Raw genomic sequence first — 5,866 nt, 5'->3', positions numbered from 1 at the left:
ATGGTGTTACCCTGGTACTGCTAGGCTCCTGTTTCCCTAACAGATATTTTACTAAGGATGTCTAAGTAGCACATTAATCAATTCCATATCATAACATGGCAGATGCTGTTGGTTGCCTTTCAAAGGGTTATTTTCTCTACGTATTTTTTTCTTCACTGATAGGAGCATGGTCTTGTTTAGGGAGCAATGCACCCAGTCCAAATAAATCATGACATGCCATTCCCATTGACCATTGACTGGTATAGAGATGGATATATGTGAAATTGTTTTTGGCCTTCTGTTTGCCCTCTTCCTTCCCCTTATACTTTGTATCTTGTTGTGTGAACATCTGGAGCTTCAGTAGACATCTTGTAACCAAGAGACAATATGCCTAGGAATGGAAGAATAGAATTATGAAAAGAGCTTGGCTTGTGGAATATGACTTTGAACACTCAAACTGTGACTATCTTCTACCAGATTTCTTGTTCACTAAACAACTAATATATTCCTGGTTTAAACCATTGCTGGTTTGAGTTCTGTTATTTGCACTCAAAAGCAGCACACATTGAGCAATTCCTTTTTTATGTCTAACAGAAAACCCCATATCAATGGATATACATATGTTCCCTGTTAATTTTTTTGATAATATAAAAAGGTGAAAGAAAATTGGACAACTACCAGTTGAAGAATGACTGAAGACTATTATGCAACCACTGAGAAAATCTTTTGGTGGTTACTTCAGCAGCATATATACTAAAATGAAATGGTAGAGAGAACATTAGTATGTCCCTTGCACAAAGATGACATGCAAACTTGTGAAGCATTCCATATTTTTCTTCATAAGCAAACAAGAAAGTAAGATCCTTTTCAGACAAGCAAATGCTTAGTGAATTTTTCAACACTTGCAGGCCTGCCTTGCAAGATTTCCTGAAGGAAGCACTGAATATGGAAAGGAAAAACCACTACCAGCCATTATGAAAACACACTGAATTGCACAGACCAGTGACACCATTAAGCAACCACAAAAACAAGCCTGCAAAATAACCAGCCAGAATCATGATGACAGGATCAAATTCACACATAAAAATACTAACCTTAAATGTAAATGGGTTAAATATCCCAATTAAAAGGCACAGATGGCAAGCTTGACAGAGTCATGACCCATTGGTATGCTGTCTTCAAGAGACCCATCTCACATGCAAAGACACACATAGGTTCAAAATAAAGGGATGGAGGAAATGTTATCAAGCAGATGGAAAACAGAAAAAAGCAGGGGTTGCAATATCAATTTCTGACAAAACAGATTTTAAACCAACAAAGTTCAAAAAAGACAAAGAAGAGCATTACATAATGGTAAAAGGTTCAATTCAACCAGAAGAGCTAATTATCTTATATATGCACGCAATACGGGAGCACCCAGATTAATAAAGCAAGTTCTTAGAGACCTACAAAGAGACTTAGACTCCTACACAATAATATTGGGAGACTTTAACACCCTGATGTCAATATTAGATCATTGAGACAGAAAATTAACAAAGATATTTAAAACCTGAACTCAGCTCTGGATCAAGTGGGGCTGATAGATATCTACAGAACTCTCCACCCAAATTCAACAGACTATACATTCTTCTCATTGCCACATGGCACTTACTCTAAAGTTGATCACATAATTAGAAGTAAAACACTCCTCATCAAATACAAAATAACTGAAATCCTAACAGTCTCTCAGACCACAGTACAATCAAATTAGAACTCAAGATTAAGAATTTGACTCAAAACAACACAATTACATGTAAATGGAAAAACCTTCTCCTAAATGACTCTTGGGTAAATAATAAAATTAAGCAGAAATCAAGAAACTCTGTGACTAATGAGAACAAAGAGACAATGTACCAGAATCTCTGGGATCCAGCTAAAGCAGTGTTAAGAGGGAAATTTATAGTGCTAAATGCCCACAAAAAAAAGCTAGAAATATATCAAGTTAACAACCTAACATCTCAACTAAAAGAACTAGAAAAGCAAGAGCAAACAAACCCCTAAGCTAGCAGAAGGCAAGAATTAACTAAGATCAGAGCTGAACTGAAGGAGATAGAGACACAAAAAACCCTTCAAAATAACAATGAAACCAGGAGCTGGTTTTTTGAAAAGATTAATAAAATAGACCACTAGCTAAATGAATAAAGAAGAAAAGAGAGAAGATTCAAATAAACACAGTCAGAAATGATAAGGGGGATATCACCGCTGACCCACAGAAATACCAACAGCCATCAGAGAATACTATAAACACCTCTATGCACATAAACTTGAAAATCTAGAAGAAATGGATAAATTCGTGGACACATACACCCTCCCAAGACTGAACCAGGAAGAAATGGAATCCCTAAATACACCAATAACGATTTCTGAAACTGAGGCAGTAATAAATAGTCTATCAACCAGAAAAAGCCCAGGACCAGATGGATTCACAGCCGAATTTTACCAGAGGTACAAAGAAGAGCTGGCATCATTTATACTAAAACAATTTTTTAAAAATGACAAGTAGGGACTCCTCCCTAACTCATTTTATGAGTCCAGCATCATCCTGATATCAAAACCTGGCAGAGGCACAATGAAAAAAGAACACTTCAGGCCAATATCCTGGATGAACGTAGATGCAAAAATCCTCAATAAAACACTGGCAAACCAAATCTAGCAGCACATCAAATAGCTTGTCCACCATGATCAAGTTGGCTTCATCCCCAGGATGCAAGGTTGGTTCAACGTACACAAATCAATAAATGTGATTCATCACATAAACATATCTAAAGACAAAAAACACAGGATTATATCAATAGATGCAGAAAATGCCTTTGATAAACTTCAACATCCTTTCATGTTAAAAACTCTCAATAAACTAGGTATTGAAGGAACATACCTCAAAATAATGAGGACCATATATGACAACCCACAGCCAACAGTACACTGAATGGGCAAAAGCTGGAAGCATTCCCCTTGAAAACCAGCACAAGACATGAATGCTCTCTCTCACCATTCCTGTTCAAACTAGTATTGGGAGTTCTGGCCAGGGCAATCTCACAATAGAAAGAAATAAAGCATATTCAAATAGGAAGAGAGGAAGTCAAACTATCTTTGTTTGCAGATGACATGATGCTATATCTAGAAAACTCCATTGTCTCAGCCCAAAAGCTTCTTAAGCTGATAAGCAACTTCAGCAAAGTTTCAGGATATAAAATAAATGTACAAAAACAGCTAGCATTCTTATACACCAACAACAGGCAAGCAGAGAGCCAAATCATGAATGAACTTCATATATGAAAGAAACATAGATGAAAAACATATACAAAAGAAATCTATATGAAAGGAACATATATGAAAAACATATGAAAGAAACATATGAAAAACATGCATGTGTAAAACATATGAAAACATGTATGTTGAAACATATATGAAAACATGCATGTATGAAACATGAAAACATGGATGTATGAAACATGAAAACATGTATGTGTGAAACATATGTGAAAACATGTATGAAACATATGAAAACCATATATGTATAAAATATATATGAAAAGCATATATGTATGAAACATGAAAAACATATACAAAAAAATGAAAAAAGCTCAACATCACTGATCATTAGAGAAATGCAAATCAAAACCACAGTCACACGAGTCATAATGGCTATTTTTAAAAAGTCAAAAAACAAGAGATGCTGGCAAGGTTGTGAAGAAAAAGGAACACTTACATTGTTGGTGGGAGTGTAAATTAGTTCAACTATTGTGGAAGACAGTGCGGTGATTGCTCAAAGACCTAGAGGCAGAAATACCATTTGACCCAGCAATCCCATTACTGGGTATACATTCTAAGGAATATAAATCATTCTATTATAAAGATACATGCAAACATGTGTTCATTGCAGCACTATTAACAATAGCAAAGACATGGAATCAACCTAAATGTCCATAAATGGTAGACTGGATAAAGAAAAGGTGGTCATGCAGCCACAAAAAAGGAATGAGATCACGTCCTTTGCAGGGACATGGGTCGAGTTGGAAGCCATTATCCTCAGCAAACTAACGCAGGAACAGAAAACCAAACACTGCAAGTTCTCACTTATAAGTGGGAGTTGAACAATGTGAACACATGGACACAGGGAGGGGAACAACACACAATGGGGCCTGTCGGTGGGTGGGTAGGGGAGGGAGAGCATAGGAAAAATACGTAATTCATGCAGGGCTTAATACCTAGGTGATGGATTGACAGGTGCAGCAAACCATCATGGTACACGTTTACCTATGTAGCAAACCTGCACATCCTGCACCAGTACCCCAGAACTAAAAATTTAAAAAGTAACCTGACACGGTGAAACCTGGTCTCTACTAAAAATACAAAAAATAGCCAGGCGCGGTGGCGGGTGCCTGTAGTCCCAGCTACTCAGGAGGCTGAGGCAGGAGAATGGCGTGAACCCAGGAGGCAGAGCTTGCAGTGAGCCGAAATCGCGCCACTGCACTCCAGCCTGGGTGACAGAGCAAGACTCCGTCTCAAAAAAAAAAAAAAGGAACCTGAACCTTAAGCGGATAGTAGGGGAAGCCAAGAAACAACATGACTTGTACTGAAGAGTCTCCTTAAATCCCAGGAACTGACTGTACCAAGTACCTCTGGAAAGAGCGAGGGGGAACAAGAGGTTGAAAACAGAGTGCTTGAAAGTCTGAACATCTGGAGGCCCAGATGTATACTCCTTTAAACCCTGGCTGTGTGGTTGACTACTGTTCCCCAAACTCATCAGAGGACCAAACGTATAGCCTGTGGAGAAGATAAAACAGATGTCTGGACTAGAGAATATGAAGCACAGATGAGGGTGGGGATACGATATTGAAAACTGGGGTTAAGTAAAATTCTCTGAGCACTAACTATTGAGACCTTAAACCTTCTTCATCAACTGGGATCCCAAAACACTAGATTTTGCATTCCAGGCAGAAGATGGGAGGATGTCTCTCTGCAGAATACAACCAGCACAAGAAGAAAAATCTAAAAACACTGAGTCTAAAGGTACTGACAATCAGGAGTTCCCCAATGAAACAGTGCAGCTATACTATTGGCAGTGAACCCTACAGCCCAAAAACCCTACCCACATGCTCAGCGTTGCTAGTAATCTTTTTAGTATCTCCCTCATAAATATGAATGGACATCTAAAGATCACAGACATCTGAGGAAACTCTGACATGAGAGAAACCAAAACAAGCAAACAGAGGTGAATAGCCTGAAGAAGAAAGTGATGTTTCAGGAAGATGACAACTTCAAAAACAAAAACAAAAACAACCGTACACATTAATATGCCCAGCATCACAATAATGTAAACACTGAATATTGTTCTAACCAATGCGTAGGGAGGAGAGAGAAAAGAAGAAACAGGAAGTGTGATTGTTTAGGGAGTACAGGCAGTGGTTGCATAGAGTGAATTAGAGAGTTTTTCATTTTTGTTATATGACCAGCACAATTTGTATAGCATTACAATGATATGTCTATTGAAGATTTGATGGAACTCTACTGTAAAATCATCTGAGTCAGATACATGGTAAGGGTAAAATTTTTGAATATCTTTTCAGTTCTTATATTGTTATTTTCCTACTCAAATTTTCTACTATTTCTTCGGGTATTTTCTATAATCATGAGTTTAAATGTAGGGTATAAAATTGTACATGTAAAATTCTTCTTACAAAGTTTAAAATATGCTCCATATATTTAATTCTGCTTTCTCATTCTTAACATAACTTGTGTGTTTGTTCTTTTTTTTCATAATCACACTTGTCAAGTTTTTTATCTTGTTCTTTCCAAAACCAAATTTCAGTTTTGCTTATTTATTTAATGTATTGTTGGCTTGTCT

At 37.2% G+C, this 5,866-nt stretch overlaps 1 non-coding gene across 1 annotated transcript; it reads left to right on the top strand.

Moving 5' to 3' along the window:
* Positions 1-712: 712 nt before the first annotated feature.
* On the top strand, positions 713-814 carry LOC116272210. Its single transcript, XR_004180935.1, has one exon. It is a non-coding gene; the product is annotated as a U6 spliceosomal RNA (small nuclear RNA).
* Positions 815-5,866: the final 5,052 nt, after the last annotated feature.

Source organism: Papio anubis, chromosome X (genome assembly GCF_008728515.1).
Source record: "Papio anubis isolate 15944 chromosome X, Panubis1.0, whole genome shotgun sequence".
Lineage (NCBI taxonomy): Eukaryota > Metazoa > Chordata > Mammalia > Primates > Cercopithecidae > Papio > Papio anubis.
The sequence above is the reverse complement of the archived record's forward strand: the minus strand, read 5'-3'. Positions and strand labels throughout refer to the sequence as shown.